The sequence below is a fragment of the Microcebus murinus genome, chromosome 11, assembly GCF_040939455.1.
Source record: "Microcebus murinus isolate Inina chromosome 11, M.murinus_Inina_mat1.0, whole genome shotgun sequence".
Taxonomy (NCBI): Eukaryota; Metazoa; Chordata; class Mammalia; order Primates; family Cheirogaleidae; genus Microcebus; species Microcebus murinus.
The window spans coordinates 88,411,406-88,430,148 of NC_134114.1; positions in this window are offsets into that span (position 1 = coordinate 88,411,406).

The window sequence follows — 18,743 nt, forward strand, 5'->3', positions numbered from 1 at the left end:
ACATAAACAGAGAAAGAACTAACAAAAGATTTGCTGAATGTATGAAATTGAGAAAATACAAGCTCTTTTTGTATAATACAAATATGTAATTAAACGAAAAATTCTTTTAAAAATAATTTCTTAGAAATAATCTTTAGCGTGCCACTTGAACACTTTCTTGTTAAATATAGTCATAGCTAAATTATAATCTGCTTAACCACGCTTATTTGGTCTGCATATGATATTCATATTCTAGGAAGCATTATAAAATCAGGAAATAGAGAATAAACCATATTTTGTGACCTAGTTCTTGGAGAAAAGGGAGGTGAGGAAAATACTTTTCAGTTTGGAAGACTGGTATGGGACTCATCTATTTAAGGCAAGTTTTCTGATTCACAGCTACAGTGCTCTTATTCATCATCATTATTATCCATTTATATTTATGAATATGTCAGTATTACATGATACTGATATATAACATGTCCATTGAATCAAATACCTTTGGTACTATGTAAGCAGAATTGCCAAAGGAAATTAAATTTATACTGAGCAGTTCTGGTCTGGGGAAAGGTACATAGATACATACTACTGCATGCGCATATTTGCACACGTACTCATGCACGTGTGTGTTCTCGGATATACACATGCACATCAGCTGCCGAAAACATCATAGTTTAGAGCAGGGCTTGGCAAACTATGACCACTGGGTCAAGTGTGGCCTGTAGCCTGTTTATGTAAATAGTGTTGCATTGGAACATAACCATACTCTATTGTTCACTTGTGTCTATGGTGGCTTTGTACTACAAAGGCGAAGTTGAATAGGTGCTGCAGGTTCCACATGACTTGCAAAGCCTAGGATATTTACTGTCTGGCTCTTTGCAGAAAAAGTTTGCTGATCCCTGGTTTAGAGTCATTTAACTGACGGAATATTTCTCTAGCAGATGATTATACCTATAAAATACATAATAAAAGGTAGATTGTTTATTCATGTACATTAGTTTTCATTTATAAATGTATATCATGAAGCAATAATTTTTACAATTCAATTGGCATAAGAATAATATTGAAGTAAGTTGCTATTCTCTAGTTATAACAAACTGGACTGTATTACTTTGTATTCCTGACATGATTGATTTGATTCCCAGTTTGACTTCTTTTTAATATGCAAAGTTGCTGAGAGGTTAAACAGTTGTGTATTTTCCCTCTAAAATTTCCATAATCATGTGTGTGTGTGTGAAAACTAAAAATAGTGGCAACCTATCTAGAGACTATTTGGAAACTATCCTGCTTTGAGTTTCCTAATCAATCAGAAGTAGTAAATCAGCTTCTAAATGTATTTCCTTGTTACAAATAAAAAGAAGTTTCAAAATTATGTGATTTACTAAACATTAACAGAGAATGAACTCAAAATAGTAGTTTAAAAATGAACAAATATGCCAAGTATGTAACAAAGAATTTTTAAACAGATGTTATTTACTTACCAAGATAAAATCTATCAATTTACTTTCATAGATCATATTTAAAGCATACACACAGCAGGAGAGGTGAGCATATTTTCTCAACCAAAAAAATAAGGGAGAGTGATATATATAGAGTATGAGTAGACATAAACTCTCTAAGAGAGAATATTTAAATTTGGGACATTTAGAAGAAAATCTTGGGTGTGGAATCATCACTTGATATTTGTATATTCCTCCAGGTAAATTGATACCCTTGCTTTTCAAAAAGATTGTTTTTATTAAGCAGTGAATAGTTATCAAAGAATATCTATTTCATAAAATATGAAGAACAATAATATCCGTAATTCATTTTAAGGAAAACAACATTGCTTTTATCTTAAATATTTCCTATGTGCTCTTCCCCATCACAACCTGATCTCCCCTCCATCTCAGAAACAACCAATATTCTAAATGTTGTTTCTCAGCCCCTTTCTGACCTGTTCATTTATTTTTGTTGTATAGTTCTATGAAATTTTATCATGTGTAGATTTGTGTGACCATAGCCACAATCAGAAGCCATTGTTTTCCCATTATTACAGAAAAATTATCTTGTGATACTTCTTGGTAGCTACACTCTATCTCATCCCTAACCCCTGGTAACCACTAATCTGTGCTCCATCACTATAATTTTGTCATTTTGAGGGTGTTACGTAAATGGATTCATATAGGACAGAACCCTGGATATTGGCATTTTTCACTCAGCATAATGTCACCAGGGTCCATCAAAGCTGTTGGGTGTACGGTTTGTTTTTATTGCTGATATTCCATTGTATGAATGTACTATAGTTTATCCACTCACCCTTGATGGACATTTGTTTTTTGGTTTTTTTTCTATTTTTTGTTTATTACAAATACAGCTACCATAAACATTTACATATAACTTTTCTATGTAAACATAAGTTTTCATTTCTCCACAATAAAATGCCCAGGAGAGCAAATTTCTGGGTCATATGGTAAGTGTATGTGTAACTTTGTGAGAAAATACTGAACTGTTTTCAGAGTAACTACAGCATTTTCCATTTCCACCATCAATGTACTAGAGGACTGATTGCTCCATATCCTTGACAGCACTTGGTATTATCAATATTTTTTATTTTAGCCATTATAATGGGTATCTCTAACAGGTAATGTAGGGGTGTCTCATTGTAGCTTTAATTTGCATGGCTAATGAGGTTGAAAATGTTCTTCTGTGCTTATTTGCTCTCTCTGTACAGTATTTCCCCCTTACCCATGGTTTCACTTCCTATAGTCAACCACAGTTTGAAAATAGTATAGTATTTTGAAAGAGAGACCCCATTCACATAATTTTTATTATAGAATTTTGTTATAATTGTTTTACTTTATTATTAGTTGATAATCTCTTACTTTGCCTAATTTATAAATTAAACTTTATGATAGGTAGGTATATACAGGAAAAAACACAGCATACGATCAGCCCTCTGTAATCCACAGGTTCTGCATCTGTGGATTCAACCAACTGTGGATTGAAAATGTAGTTAGGCCTACAATGGTTGCCTCTGTACTGAACATGTACAGCCTTTTTTCTTGTCATTAGTTCCTAAACAATGCAGCATAACAACTGTTTACATAGAACTTACATTGTGTAAAGTATTATAACATAGAGATGATCTAAGGTATACAGGAAAATGTGTATAGGCTAAATGCAAATACTGTGACATTTTATAGAAGGGACCTGAGCATCTGTGGATTTTGGTATCTACAGGGATCCTAGAGCCAATCTCCCATGGATACTAAGGGATGGTTGGTTGTATATAGAGTTTGATGTTATTCATGGTTTGAGGCGTCCATTGTGGGTCTTGGAAGGTATCCCCCGTGGATAAGGGGGTACTACTGTATACTCATTGGTGCAGTGTCCATTCAAATCTTTGATGTGTTTTCTAATTGAATTTTACATGAAAAGTTGCTCAGAATCATTTGTTATCAGGGAAATTCAAATTACAACCAGGAATTACTACTATATATCTACAAAGAAGGCTAAAATGCAAAGACTTAAAATGCAAAGTATTGATAAAGATGTGGAGCAACTGGAACTTTAATGCATTGATGGTGGGAATGTGAAATGGTACAACCACTTTGGAAAATAGTAGGCAGTTTCTTATAAAGTTAACCATACAACCAGTAATGAAAACATATGTTTGCACAAAACTTGTACAAGAATGTTCATACTGATTTTATTCATAATTGCCAAAAAATTAGAAACAAGGCAAATATCCTTTAGCATATGGATGGATAAACAAATCATAGTATTTTTATATTAATACAATGACATATGACTTAACATTAAAAAGAACAAACTACTGAGACATGCAAAAACATAGATGAATATCAAAAACATGCCAAATGAAGCTAAAACTAAAAGAATATATATTGTTATTATCATTCCATTTATATGAAATTCTAGAGTGGAGAAAACTAATCTATAGGGACAAAATAGAAATTAGAATGGGACAGGAGTAGGAATGGGGAGTATAGACAAAGAAGAATGAGGGAACTTTTGTGACTAATGGAAAGGTTATGAATCTTGAATGAGATGTATGCATTTTCCTGAACTCATTGAATGAATAGATACATTTAATATAAATTACACCTCACTAAAATAATTACAAACACAAAATATTTTAAAATTCTCTTTTGGAATGGAGTTTTATATTAGATAATTCTGAGGCAGTCTAATTTTTCTTCATTTGTAAATAAAAGTTCATTTCTGTCTAGATCCTGATAAGATTTTTTTTCTTCATTTTTGTAGAGTAGAACATATCTACATGTGAGTCTCTTTTCATGAATTTTGCTGGTTATTTGATAGTGCCTTCAATTTCTGCAAGGTCTGGAAAGTTGTATTTTCTTTCTTCCTCCTTTTTTTCTTCTCTCTGTCCTTCCTCTTTTGATTATTTTGTTCCATTAATTTTGATCTCTCTTTTTGGAATATTATATTTCTATTTTTTTTCTCATTTCTCTGCCATTCAGAGAACTTCTCCAGTTTCTTCACCCTGACTCAATTTTCCTGAATTTCACTAGTGCTCTTTACACTAACACTAGAGTATATTTTAATTGTGAATTGATAATTTCTTTATGACCCTTCTTTGTCTCGCACTACCACCTTTTATTTTCTCCTGTCCTTCTTTGTTTTTGCTCCCTCTCTTCAAACCCAGTGCTTTTTAAATTGATTTCTATAACTTTCTTCTAATTGCCCATTAGAAATTATTTTTTGAATGTTCCTTGTGTCAACCGAAGTTTTTTTCGGTGCATGCAACAGAAATAGAGTCTTGCTAAATTAAGGAAGAGGAAACACATTCATTGCTACTAGTGGCTCCCCATGTCAGGGCAGCTAGAAGATGGCAAAGTAGCAGGCTGATGACAGGGGTAAAAAACTCTAACCATCTCTCTTGAAGACTGAAATGCCAGGCAAGAGTACCTAATTTATTTTAATTGAGTCAGATAACTGCCTCCTGGCTAGAGACCTGCAGGACTCCCCTATATTGTCTCAATGTATTAATATTACTTCCAATAAGAAAATGTTAATTCCTCAAATAGAAAAAGGTGCTGATAGGAAGCGAAGTGGGTGGTCAGTCCTCAAACACGACAGATACCCAATATAATATTTCTCTGAATCATCAGGATGATATTTCTCATTGTCCTGATGCATATTTTTGAAAAGTATCTTGCTTTTTCTTTCTGCGTTTTCCTTACTTATTCAACCTGGAATGAAGGGAGATCTCTGCAGACATAGTATTTGTCAATGGACTTAATAAAAAGCTTCCCCTCCTGTATTAATCCAGTTCTTTTGACAGTCTGATCCAGCAGAGTGTATGAAAATTCACACTCTCAAGAATGTACTGCTTTGAGGCTTTGAAGAAAAAACCTCCCTTTTAAATTTTTTGACTACTTTATAGGAATTAAACCTACCCAGATATAAGTCTCTTCCTCCCTTTACTCTTGTTTCATTGTTATAGGGAAGTTGAAACAGGATTTCTATTGAGATGCATTCCTCTGGCAACCTCTTATAGCAGTGGGAACATGCCTAACGTCCTCTCAAAATGGTACAGATCTGGGTAACTGAGCCAGGGGACTGTCAGAAGGGCAGCCCAACCAGAGGAGGCTGTTTAGCTTCTCTTAGGCTGGTGACCCGGCTTGTTTTCTGCTAGTGAAACCTGTGTCAGTTGCCAGTGATGGGTTGAAATTCACTCACAGGTTTTGCATTAGTAGATCTTCATTCTGATTTTCAAGTAGTATTTTTTTAGTGCCATTATGAGTTTTTGTCTTGTTTCATGATTACATAGATGTTTTATCAGAAAATTGGAAGAGATATCAGTAACTGCCAAACATTTTGAACTGAATATGTATTTATCACAGATTCTATTTCATAAGTAATAATATATTTAAGCATCAGATGTTTAATGAGTCCCTTGTTTATTTTCTGTGCCAATTAGAGGTATCTTTCAGGATTGCAAAATAAGATTGGAAATGGAAAGGTTTCTGTATGGAGGTCTTTTAGGGTTTGTCTACTTCTTTCTACTTTCCTCTACCTTTGACAGTGGTTTCACCAGTTCATTCACCAAACAGTCTTACCTAGGCCTGTGATCAGCTCTCCGGGAGGCATAAACACCATCTATAATAAGAGATTGGACTCCAATTTGAGAGAGACATTTATTTTTTCAAGAGTAAGGATGTAAGGATTTTTATTTTAGATGCATTCATACAATTACCTCAATCAAATGATGTGTGTGTGCGATTGTTTTCCTTGCCATGGCATTAAAATCTGTTCTATTTAATAATAGAAACCTGACGGTGTGTTTTTTCTTATACATTTTCATAGAAGTTTATCACAGTAACTAGGGCTGCTTATGAAACTGCTGTTAAAGGGCAGAAAACAGGCTGGCACACTCATCCCAGAGTGGATGAGAGAACAACACATGAACAAAATGAAAAGGCAGGTTTTTGTGTTTTCCTTGACTATTCAAAAATATCTAAAATAATTTGTTCCAGTGCTGAGGACAATCAGAATCTATATCTCTAAACTCTTTGACTGAAGTAAGCTCTAAGCAAAGAAAGAGACGCAAAGTATAACTCAGAGGAAAATTTAATCCATTCATCAAAATTAAGCCACATGAATAAGTAAAGCCAGCATAAAGAAGAAAGAAAATACATTTCATTTTTATCTTTTCCTCCAAGTTGAAGTCAAATGCATGAGAAAAAAAAAAGAACTCAGTGCATTTCATTTTTGATGTTTTTGAAGTCTTTTTTTGAAACTGCAAATTATTGCTTTGCATCTTAACATCAAGCTCTGGAAGTGATTGTTGTTTATTCTGGAAGTTTAGTTTTTAAGCATTTTTTTCTTTCTTGTCAAACAGCAATAAATCCTGATAGGCAGATGACAAGAACCAATGCTCCTTCTTGTAGGGAAGTACATCAAAATGCTCCTGAGTGAAAAAGTGACCTCCAAAGGGACCTTATTAGAAATATCCTATCGCAGAATCTAATATATCACTTTGGAGGCATAGATAGGTTGGAACCATATTGGAACCTGTTACATTTTTTTCTGCACAAAAACAAATAACAAAATAATAAGCATTTGACATATTTCAGTTAGAAGAAGGGCTGGAACTCCCTGAAGGTTTTTCTGAGAGTTGACTGACATCTGACAGGGACCTCCCTTGTCACTTTCCTCTAAATAACTGCCTGTGGTCCCAGGGTTTGGCCCCTGTGTTTGTCTGCTTACATGAGTTGTTCAATAGAAAGATGCTATCAGGTACGTGTGTGATATGGGAAGTGGCCCACAAAGACAAAGTTGCATGGGATTCGTGTGGCCATGTGTTTCCATATAAGTTACAACTATAATACCCAGTACAATAGCCAGGCATAGAGAAAAAAGATAAAGTTGACTTTTGCCTTTTTTTTTAGAAGAATGTCTTATTATTTTGTCAAAACTCTTGGAAATGTATGGGTACTAAGGTCAAGTTAAATGAAAGAAATACTTCTATGTTGGTTTTATTTTTTATTCAATTATTTCAAATGGCGCTTGAAAACCCCCTGCTTCATTCGAAAGCATTCCTTTGGTCATGGTGCATGACAAGGGGAAGACCTATTCCAAAAGGGAATAAATTGAAATTACTTAATCCTAATTCATAAAATCTTAGATTTGAAAGGCCCTTTGAGATCATCAGTCCAATATCTTCCTGAAGATACTCATCTGGCCGAAAGCTTGAGCCTTTCTAGTGGTTAGAAACTCATTATGTTTCAGACAGTCATTCTCTTTGGGGAAATTACTAGCAGTTCTTTCTGTCTTGAGATCAAATCTGAATACCTGTAATTTCTACATCTCAGAGCAACACAAAGATGATTAATCATCTCATTTAAAAATTGTTATTTTAGGCCTCTTCAAATGGTTAAAGAATGTTTTCATGTTCCCACATGAGTCTCCCCTTCAACCCCTTTCCCAAGGTTAAATATATTTACTTCCTCCAACCATTTTTTTGTAGGAAAAAGTTTTCAGAGTTTCATCAGAATGGCATCCTCTGGACAAACTGTTAGTCTCTCTCTACACATTCCAGCTTAGTTTTGGCTGAGTAGGATCACTTTAAACCAAGTGGCATTTGAATTTCCTGGAGAACCTTGAGGAGTTTCATTTCATTTGTAGACATTTGATTTCAGTTAATATGAGATGGGGCCTGGGCATGAGTATTTTCTACAAAGTCACTCAGTATAGGAGAAATAATATCCCTTCTACCAAAATTGCCTGAGTTCCAGGCATGGATTTAAGATTGAGGATGCAGCTAGCTAACAAATGTATAATCAGGCCCATCTGAGTCTTGAGAAGCCCATATGAGCACTTCAGGAGAAGGTAATATTTACCATTTATCAAATGCTTACTTAATACCTTGTACCTGGCTAACTGAAGTCATTTAAATGTAAAACTTTCAAATAAGAACCTGAGACTCAGAGCAACTGACATGGTCAGGGTGGTATCTGCCAGAACAAAGAGGCAACTGAGGCCTGGAGCTGACCTCCCTTCTTGATCACCTGGTTGTACCTCGATGACTGGCCCTTAGAACAAGGGTCTGGAACTGAAATGACAGCTATTTGACTACAAGCGTCAGTTCTTAGGCTGCTGGTAGGCCCAGTGGAGTGAAAGCTGAGTGGAGGCCCTTTGCTATCTAGATTACTGGGACAGACCTGGGTAAGGGGCGGGGGCCCAGTATGGCCTTTGCCCCACATCCTTGCCCAGGCAGCATCCGGAATACAGGAGGTAAAGCCGGGGGTGGAGGACAGCTCCTTTCCGATGCCAGATGGCCTTGCTGCGGGGACATTTAGTATGGAAAAAGCAGGCAGAGTGTGGTGATGGTCCCACCCTGTCCCTCATGTCCATTCTCCTTCTACAGCTCAAAACAGGGCAGCAGGCCTTTCTCCAGGAAGTATGTGAAAGAAAAAATAGGGCTGCTGCCTAGAACAGAGTGAAGAAACTGATCACTTCTGGCATGCTGAGTGTTCACGTCCACTGTCCCTTACAGACCTGAAGAACTGACTCCTGGTACACGTATATCAACCACGGAAACACTCTTCATCACAGTCCGACCACCCCATGCAAACCACTTCCTCGGGACATTGTCCTCCATCCTTGGCATCCCAAGCTCTGAGTGTGTCCCCATGGAGCTGTCATAGTAAGGGCAGTAATGAGAAACCTTGTGGTCTCTAGGGGACTATTTTCTGTTACTTTATCTTATAATAAAAAGAAAAAAACAAAAAATCAAAAACGTGGACTTTCTTGGTTCATCTGTGTTTGATTTTCTGGTGACTACTCTGGCCTATTGTTGGGGCCAAGAGAAAGCTTCCCCTTTGCCCTCTAAAGCTTTGTTGAAAATTCAACTCACAGAAGGCACATTAATAGGAGAAAAGGCATACACATTTATTTAATGTATATACACATGAACCTTCAGAATGAAGACCTAAAGATACAGGGGAAATTTTCCATTTTTACGCTGAGGTTCCACAAATATGGATAGCCATAGAGAAATACGGTTGGACAAAAAGGGTATGATGTAATGATAACAGACAGACTGGGGCACCCAGCAAGGCCTGTCTGTCTAGATTCTTCTTGGCCTCTCTGAGCAGTATCCTTCCTTCTGGGTGTGGGGCAGGTCTCTCTCTGGAATGGGGGTCTCATGACCTACAGTCAAACAAAGTAGGTCAGATAATTACATTATGGACAGCTTTTATACAGAATAATTTTAGGTTTTATGGCTGGCTTTTGTGAAAAGGGGTCGTGGCTTTTATGACCGGCCTTGGGGAAGAGAGATTCTAGTTTCTATGGCTAGTCTAGGGAGAGGATGGGACTGAGAGGCAGGACAGGAGGTGGTCAGGGAAAAACTTCTGCTTCTGAGGCCTTCCTTCTTGGGTATTAATTTTTAGTCCCAACACTATGAACCTGTAAGCATTAAGTACCTAGGTTAAAATTCCGCTTGTTACTTACAAATATTGACACTGACAAGTGACAGATAAGTAGTGACCTGTTTATGAAATATATATATTTTTTTCTAAATCTGTCACAGGGATAGACTTAGGCCAGATTCGGCTTACATTTTATTAAACTTTAGTGATAAACAATACATGTTGCTCTCCCGAGAGTTTGCTCACTGGCTTCTTAGTTTAGGTTCCCCCAGAAGAAGACATTGAGTCAATGATTTGGTGCAGAAGTTATTGGGAGGTCAAGGAACATTGGCTTGGGAAAGAAGAATGACACAGGGAAGGAAAGAGAAAATAATGAGCGAATTATTAAGCCAATGCTCACAGTGGGGTAGCATAATTACATGGAGAAACTCTGGAAAGTAGTGCAAACCAGTCTTAGAATTATCCTGTCAAGGAGTAAAGGAGATGGAGTATTCACACTTCCACATCCATTAGTCACTGGGTAAGGACTTCCTTTGGCAGTTCTCATGTATTATCTTTCTTTAAAGACGCAGAGGCTGACTGTTGGAAGTGTGGCTGGGCACGCATGAGAATGGCATGTGGCTCACAAGAAAGTTGAGGGAAACACATTGTACACATTACATGTGGCAACTGAGAGGAATAAGAGAGTCCATTGCATCCGGCATGAGAGACATAAGAAATATTTTATATTTTATTTATAATTTTAAAATTAAACCTTTCTACTATAAGCGTTCAATTATTTTTTCTTACACCATTATTATCAGAACTGTACATAATTTCCGGGAATTAGAAATTAAAATGGGTTTTGGTTCATACTAATCTCTACAAATTTTTGAATCCTGAATCTCTCTTCCAAAATAGTTGTTTCTCCTAAGCTTATGTTAATTGAATTCAATCTACACGTATGTACTTGGTATTAAATTGCACCCAGCACAGTGCTAGCCATTATTATATTACTGTATAATAATAAAGGAATGGATAGTGAAAGAGTCCAAGTATTTCAATTATAACATATTATAGTTTTAAAACAGGCATATCCAGGTAGCCAAAGGTGCACATATGACCAATGTGGCAGATACGAGACAGCCACAAATTCTTTGACACTCCTCTCATTGACAGGTGGGTCCATGTTCCCAGCCCCTTGGTTCTGGTTGGGTTCCATGGCTGCTTTGAATAATAGAATAGGTGTAGAAGTGATGTTGTGCCAGTTCTCAAGTCCTGACTTAAAAATGCTGACAGCTTCTACTTCCCATTTCTGAGAAAGCTTGTACTTGCAGTGTTCATTCTGGGTAATCCACTTGCCAGGATGTGAAAATCCCAAGCCACCTGTTGAGGCCCTGTATAGGTGTCCCCATCAAGAGCCACAGCTGAACTCCATGCAGAAGGAACTGCCAGCCCTGAGAATGAGCCCTCTGGCGTGTCCAGCCCAATCAACTTACAGACTGCTGCCCAACTAATATGTGACTACAACCTCATGGGACACCCTGCATGGGAACCATCCAATGGGCCCAGTCAACTTACAGAACTATGAGAAATAATAAAAGCAATTTTGTTTTAAGCCACTGAATTTTTCAAGGGTGTTGTTATGTTGAGATAGATAACTGGAGCATCTATTTGGGCTTCAGGGATGGTTTCTTAGAGTTATAAGAAGGTCACTTATATAAGACTTTCTACTTATATATAAAAAGAAGGTCACTTATTTTGAGTTAGAGGATTTTTGAGTTATCCATAGAAGAAAATCAAAGGAAATGGTAAGAGCAAATAGAACCTGGCCTGTTTAGAAAAATATAAGTAATTTAGTTTTGCTAAGACTAAAATGATGATAAAGAAATCTAGAAATGATTGATCAAGGAGCTTTCTATGTTCTATGTTGAGGACTTATGGCTGAGTCCTCTAAGTGGTCTTAATTGTCCTTAAGAAGCTAACAGTTGTAAGTTACCAACTAACTGGGTAATAATGAACCCATGGAGTTCAAGCTATCTACAAACATGTTCATTGGTTTTGCTCAGCTTCATTCATTCATTCATTCATTCATTCAAAGATGTATTGAACACTTAGTAGGTGTTAAGTGCTAAAAGGATCATAAAAGCAAAAAGCCATGCTTCCTTTTCCTCAAAATCTTGGAGTGTCTTTGACATATAAATGTATATAAAGTAAAAAAAAAAAAAATCCAGAACAGCAAATGGTACATGGAAAAATAGACCTTCTGAATGCTTCAGGAGTTAAGAGAAGAAAATATGATTATGAATTTCCCACCCAAAAGGGGACTGTGGTTATTTATATCTTGGGAAGGAAAACTAACATCACCTAAAACCAAATACCACAGCAAAATTCACCTTCAAAAAAGACTGATTTCTTCATGTATTTTATTAAATAATAACAACGAAAGAAAATACTTAACTTGCATTAACTATTTGCTAAGTACCAGTCTAAGTGCTTTAAATATATTGACTCATTTAACGATAGTAACTTAGTCTTTTTTTTTTTTAATTTTTTTTTATTTTGGCATATTATGGGGGTACAGATTTTAAGGTTTCAATAAATGCCCATTTCCCCCCTCCCCCCAAAAGTCAAAAGTCTGAGTCTCCATCATGACCATCCCCTAGATGGTGCACATCTCACTCATTATGTATGTATATACCCGCCCCCCTCCCCCCTCCCACCTGCCCAATACCCTATTACTATAGTACCTATGTGTCCACTTAGGTGCTACTCAGAGTAACTTAGTCTTAAAACAATCCTATGTGGTGGTACTAGTAATATTATCCCCACTTCAGAGAGAAGAGAGAGAGTCGTTAACTTGCCCAGGGTCTCATGGCAGTAGGTCACAGAGCTGGGTTTTGAACTCAGGCACCACTACTAACCAGGATGCTCATTATAATGCTATGGGGTTTATCTGAATGTGTTTTATAAAAGATGACTTTTTTATGACAAGTTGGTGACCTACTCTTGCTATATCCTTTGTATATTAGCTATGGATGCTCTTGAAAAATAACAAATATTATCTGGTCAAAACATCCATCTGTCAGTCAATTATTTGCCTATTTTATGCCATTAGTATCTCAAGCTTTAATATAGGACTACATTAATTTTTATTGCTATGGATACTTTGGGGAGTAAAATAGAATCAAGACTTTGTTTCATTGTTGTGGGACAGTAACCAATATCTGACTCAGCGCGTGTGTCCATTTTTTTCATCAGTCACTTTTGAAAAAAACAAAAATATTCGATTACATTCTGAAGGCTCAAATGCATAAATGCCGCTGGTTGGAAGCACGTCTGTGACATGGTTTTTACCTTTCTTTGTTGCTCTTATTTAACCATACCCACCCAATTTGGCCAGTTTGGCCAGAAAGAAAGCAGCTTGCAGTGAAAGGAATGTAGGTGAAGGGAGGGCATACACCTGTGGCAAGAGCGGGTGAGGCTCAGGATTGCTTTTGCTAGTGTAGTAACGCTCAGCAGAGGCTGTCCCCAGAGGGCCCCCCCACCACATCACAAGGAGGGCATCTGCATGACTGGCTTTCCAAGTCGTTTATTTATTTTATTTTGTTTCAGTTTTTTTTTCCTCCAACAAAGCTATATTCAATTGAGAGTTTTTTACTTAAAATCACAGCCTCATTAGTTTCCAAAGACAATTAGGAACAAACAGACCAGTACTCTTAACTTCTCATCTTTAAATAGATTAGACCCCAAAGAGAAAATTTTTGGACATACTGAGACAGGTAAAAATAGTTAGGTCATTATTAAATATGAAATGTCTGATTTCAAATCAAAAGTGCAGTTTATTATATCTCAAATAAGATGCAATACAATTAATCAAAGTATGTGTCTAAACTATCAACACAGCTTTGCCATCTTAATGGTAGCTTGTTTATGTCAGCAGTGAAGAAGCCTAGAGAGCAAGTAGCAATGAAATTGTGAAAGGCATTTTCCACAGCATGTTGAGAGTGAAATATTTCTCTTTGGAAGAAGTGGTACAAGGCCTGGAAGAAGTGATAGTCAGCTGGTGTGAGGTCTGGTGAATACGATGGATGACGGAGAGTTTCCAAGTCCAGCCTCTGTAGTTTGAGCAGCGTTGTTTGTGCGACATGTGGTCAAGTGTTGTCTTGGAAGAGGATTGGCCTGTCTCCATTAACCAATCTCTGCTGCTTACTTGCAAGCATCCTCGTCATTTCATCCATTTGGTTGCAGTAGACATCCGCTGTAATCCATTCACCAGGTTTCATGAAGCTGTAGTGGATAATACCAGTGCCGGACCACCAAACAGACACCATTAGCTTTTTTGGATGAATATTTGGTTTTGGACTGTGTTTTGGCACTTCATCTTTATCCAACCATTGTGCCGAACACTTGCAATGGTCAAAAATAATTCATTTCTCCTCACACCTAACAATGTGGTGTAGAAATGGTCTGCATTTATGTCGTGACAGCAAAGAAATGCAAGCGTCAAGATGATTTCTCTTCTGAAGCTCCTTTAATTCATGTGGTACCCATCTCTCCAGCCTCTTTACCTTGCCCATTTGTTTCAAATGGTCTAATATTGTTGGAATAGGAACGTCAAGCCTTGCTGCTAATTCACGTGTAGGTTGAAATGGATTTGCTTTCACCACAGCTTTCAGCTCATCATTATCCACCTTGGTCTCAGGTCTCAGGTCGCCCATATGGCTCATTTTCAAGATTAAAATCAAACCACTGACGTACTGTGTGTTCATTAGTCACATCCTTCCCACACGCCTTGTTGATATTTGGAGCTGTCTGTGCTGCATAGGTTCCATGATGGAATTCATATTCGAAAATAACGAGAATTTTTGACTTATCCATGGTTTCACAAAAATTGCTTTAAAATTTTTTTTGACAGATAATCACAAGCCAAACCATGTGTTTGAAAGAATGAAGATGTACCTTCACAATAAAAATAAAACAAGAAGTGTCAAAGTAAAATGAGCTAGATATCAGCTTCAAACTTAGTACTTAAGGAAATTGGACATTTCATATTTAATAACCTAATACTAGCAGCAACCATTTACTGAGAATATGATATATGCCAGGCCTTGGTCGAAGCATTACCTTATTTATTTATTCTTCAAAACAACTCTATGAGGTAGGAAATATCATAACCCTATTTAAAAAATAAAACAACAGATTCAGAGATTATAACTTGCAAGGGCCACATAGTTTGGCAAGCGTTCAATCCAGGACTTGAATTAACTGGGTTCTCAGAGGTGTAATCCGTCACTCAATTTGATGACAAATTGTTCATCAGAGGCAGGTAAGAGTGCCTGTTGGTTTGAAGCTTGGAAAATTCCCATCTCTCTGAATTCGGCAATGTCACATTCATGGTCCACCTTACATGAATTTTTAATTTTCCCTTTGGCGGCTCCTGATGGGAATTGGAAATTCTCACTGAAGTCACTGTTTGGCCATATGTGAATAAACCTATGAAGGGCTGGAAGAAGATAAAGAGTGGGCTGTTTAATGAGTGGCTATCAAAGCAGGCCAGGAGGACCCACTTGCATTGCCAACCCTGTGCCTCGCTGTGGCAGTGGTGGAACCAGTGCTCCCAACAGAAAGCAATAGTGTGATTGTGCAAGATGCTAATTTATAGGAATCATTTTTTTTTTTGCCTATTTTGCAGGATACTAATTTTAAAAATCATATCTGTAGGATTTCTCACAATCCCATTTTGAGATTTTCTTAGTCCCAATTAAAGTGTCACTTGGCATTCATGGGTAAAAACAGATCAGGCTTTGAAGGTGCTCAGGTTTTACGGTGTGCAATCTCTGCTCTCCGTCATCCTCTCATTTCCCTTCTTGGCATTTTGGAATCCAGCAGGCACCCTCTTGACCTCACACCCTGAAAACGTGTATTGGTGGCAGCTGCCGAGGGAATAAACAGGACACAGCAGATGTGGCAACAGCCGGAGTGGACTCCGTTCATTTTGAAATCGCTTTTCAAGTGAGGCTCAGCCAACAGCTCCCAGACCTCCTCGTGTGTGTTCTTTTGTTAGTTAAGAGTTTAGTTAAAAGTACAATAAATTTGTGCTTGAATTAAGAAGTCTTAAAAAAATTTCAAAAATGTAATGCTTTGTTCTGAACACCTAGGTTTAAAAGTAAGGACTTCCTAGCATGACTAGTCCCCAAGACATATGGAATTGTCTATGTGGACTGCATCTTTAGTCACTGATCACGGTAAAGCCTTCCTAGATAAGTTTTCCTAGGAATTTAATCTTTTATGCCCTCAGCCTGTATATCCCTTCAAGTGGGACTTTGGTGTCCAAGGCCAGGCTGGGTTCAAACTCAAGAGATTCTCATTTAATCAGTCTGGGGTTCAGCCTGGCCCTCTGGATTTTAAAAGCCTCCCCAGGTGGTTCTATTTTACAACTAAGACTGAGAATCACTGATTTAAAAAGATTTTCCTAGAGGCAATTGTGATGCCCTTTGATTGGGAAGTTCACAGTCCTTTCTCCTTTGACAGGGTTATCAACATCAGCATGGGTTAGGGGTAAACAAAAGGCCTACGGAGAAAGACCTGGGTTCCAAAGCTGTCACCATCACTGCCTATCAGTGTGACTTTGGGCAAAGTGCTTAACCACTATGCTTTGGTGTCCTACTTTTAAAATGATAATAATAGCACCCCCCCCCTATGGTTGCTATTCAAATGAGATCATTCACAGAAAGTGTCTAGCACTGAACCTGGCATTTAGTAAGTGCTTAATAAATGTTGGTTTCCCAATGTCCCTGTGCTTGCCAGTTTGTGGAGGCTGGCCACATTTGAAAACGTGTGTGTACGTGTATATCTATATTCATTTATATTTAATATTTATGTTAACTCCCTCCTGGGGAATGGTTATGCCCTAAATAAAATGAAAACTCTTCATAAATATTTGTTGACTTGAAGTCAATAATGAGGTTGATGTTCACTCTCAGGTGGAAGACGTTGTGGCTGGAGAGATGGACATTAACACAGACAGAAGGGGAAAGTTACCTGGCATTTCTCCTGTTTCCTTACTATATGCTTCACGTTGGGTAACAGAAGAATTATAAAATGTCCTTTCAAAATTAACAAAAACAGCACTTTCTGGCATCACACACAGCCCTCTCATCACCCGCAGTCCTCAGATGCATTATGTATGTGTGGGATAGATGGGCACTTACTTGTATTGGTTTTACATATTTAGTGTTCACATCAGATTTTAATTGACAAAAAGCATTCTTGTCCTACGGAATTCTGATGAACATTTCCAGTCTACCTTCCTCTATAGATGAGGAAACTGAGGCCCTACCAAGTTAGATGATTTGCCAAGTTCTCCCTGCAAATAAGTGACCGAACTGGGTGGTGTCCTCAGCTCTTCTGGTCTCCCCGCTGGCCTCCCTGTCTGTCCTTCATGGTGCATAGTGGTGCTTACCAGACTTTAATGCAGGTAAGAGACACCTGGGGAAATGCAGATTCTGCTTCAGCAGGCCCGGGGCAGGCCCTGAGAGTCTTCCTATTTATTATCAATGCTTTCAGGTGTCAGAATAAAACAGCTCTTTAAATGTTAATGGTGACTTCCCAGCACTTCACTTAAGTATGTAGACTTAAGATTCACCCATAACTCACACTTTTTCCAGTCTCTTACCTTTCTGACATTTGGACTGTGTCTCTTCTTTCTCCTCCTGACGAGAACCCCGCTATTCCAGTTGCATTCTTCTTCACTCGACTCTTAAAAATTAACATTTAATTATTGTCTTGATGTTTCCACAGATTGTTTTATGTGTATTAACTTCTTTCTGACTAGAACTTAAGCCCCTTTGGATGGGACTCACATCCTGACTGTTCACATTTCTGAAGACATGTAAATGATTAGTAAATACGTATCGGCAACGAAAACCTGCCCATGGCAGTTTGACTGACACATGGTAATGGGGAATTGCTGACTTTCTTATTCATGGGTGTATCTTAAAATAAACACCACTGCCATCATTATTATTTTCATGAGCATTGCCTTATTATTATTATTTTATTTCCCCAGGTAGTCTGCTGGGTCTTTGCACAATGATCATTTTCTGTAGAATTTCTGAAACACCATTTGCTTTACTCCGTGGGTTGTAGGCAGTTGTTGCTTAGCAATAATAATGACATGTTGAGAATCATCTGAGGGGCCTTAACACCCTGAGCAGAGGCTGGCCAAGGGCGGCTGGCTGGTTAATTGTGGCCTCCAGGCATCACCAGGAGATCTGTGCCAATGAGGGAAGGAAAGGGCTGAAACTGCTGAAAAATGCATTTAAATCACATTTTTGGTACAAGTTCACATTTTAAAAAATGAAGTATTTCTAAAGTTCTTAACAGGCAACCATTTCCATGTGCTCGAAACAATAGACGTAGAGACCTGGCTTAAAATACCGTATTTTCCTCAAGAGCCAAAGAGGGTATTTGACCATGTGTGTGGCTCCTGCCTTCCAGAATTCCCTGTGGGTGATGGGCAGGGATGGATGGCCGTGCACTGTCCCTAAATGGTCACCTGGGGAATGGCTGCTTGTAAAATGTCATTCTTAAACAGAGCCATTTGTGAATGATTGGAGTTTATATTTGTTGCTATTTTTTTTAAATATATAACTCAATGTGTTGATTATGTTCCTATGCCCGGGGACTTTCATGTCAAGTTTAAGTCAGTTGTGGATCACAAGTGCCAAGTTATAAAATCCTGAGAGTTATGAAGTTATAAAATCTATTGGAAACCTTGGAACTGTATGCTAGCAATTAGAGAGACTGACTAATGCCCTGCATGACCTCATCATCTCTTTTCTCCTTTAAGCCCCACAGCTTTGCGGTCATGTTGCAATT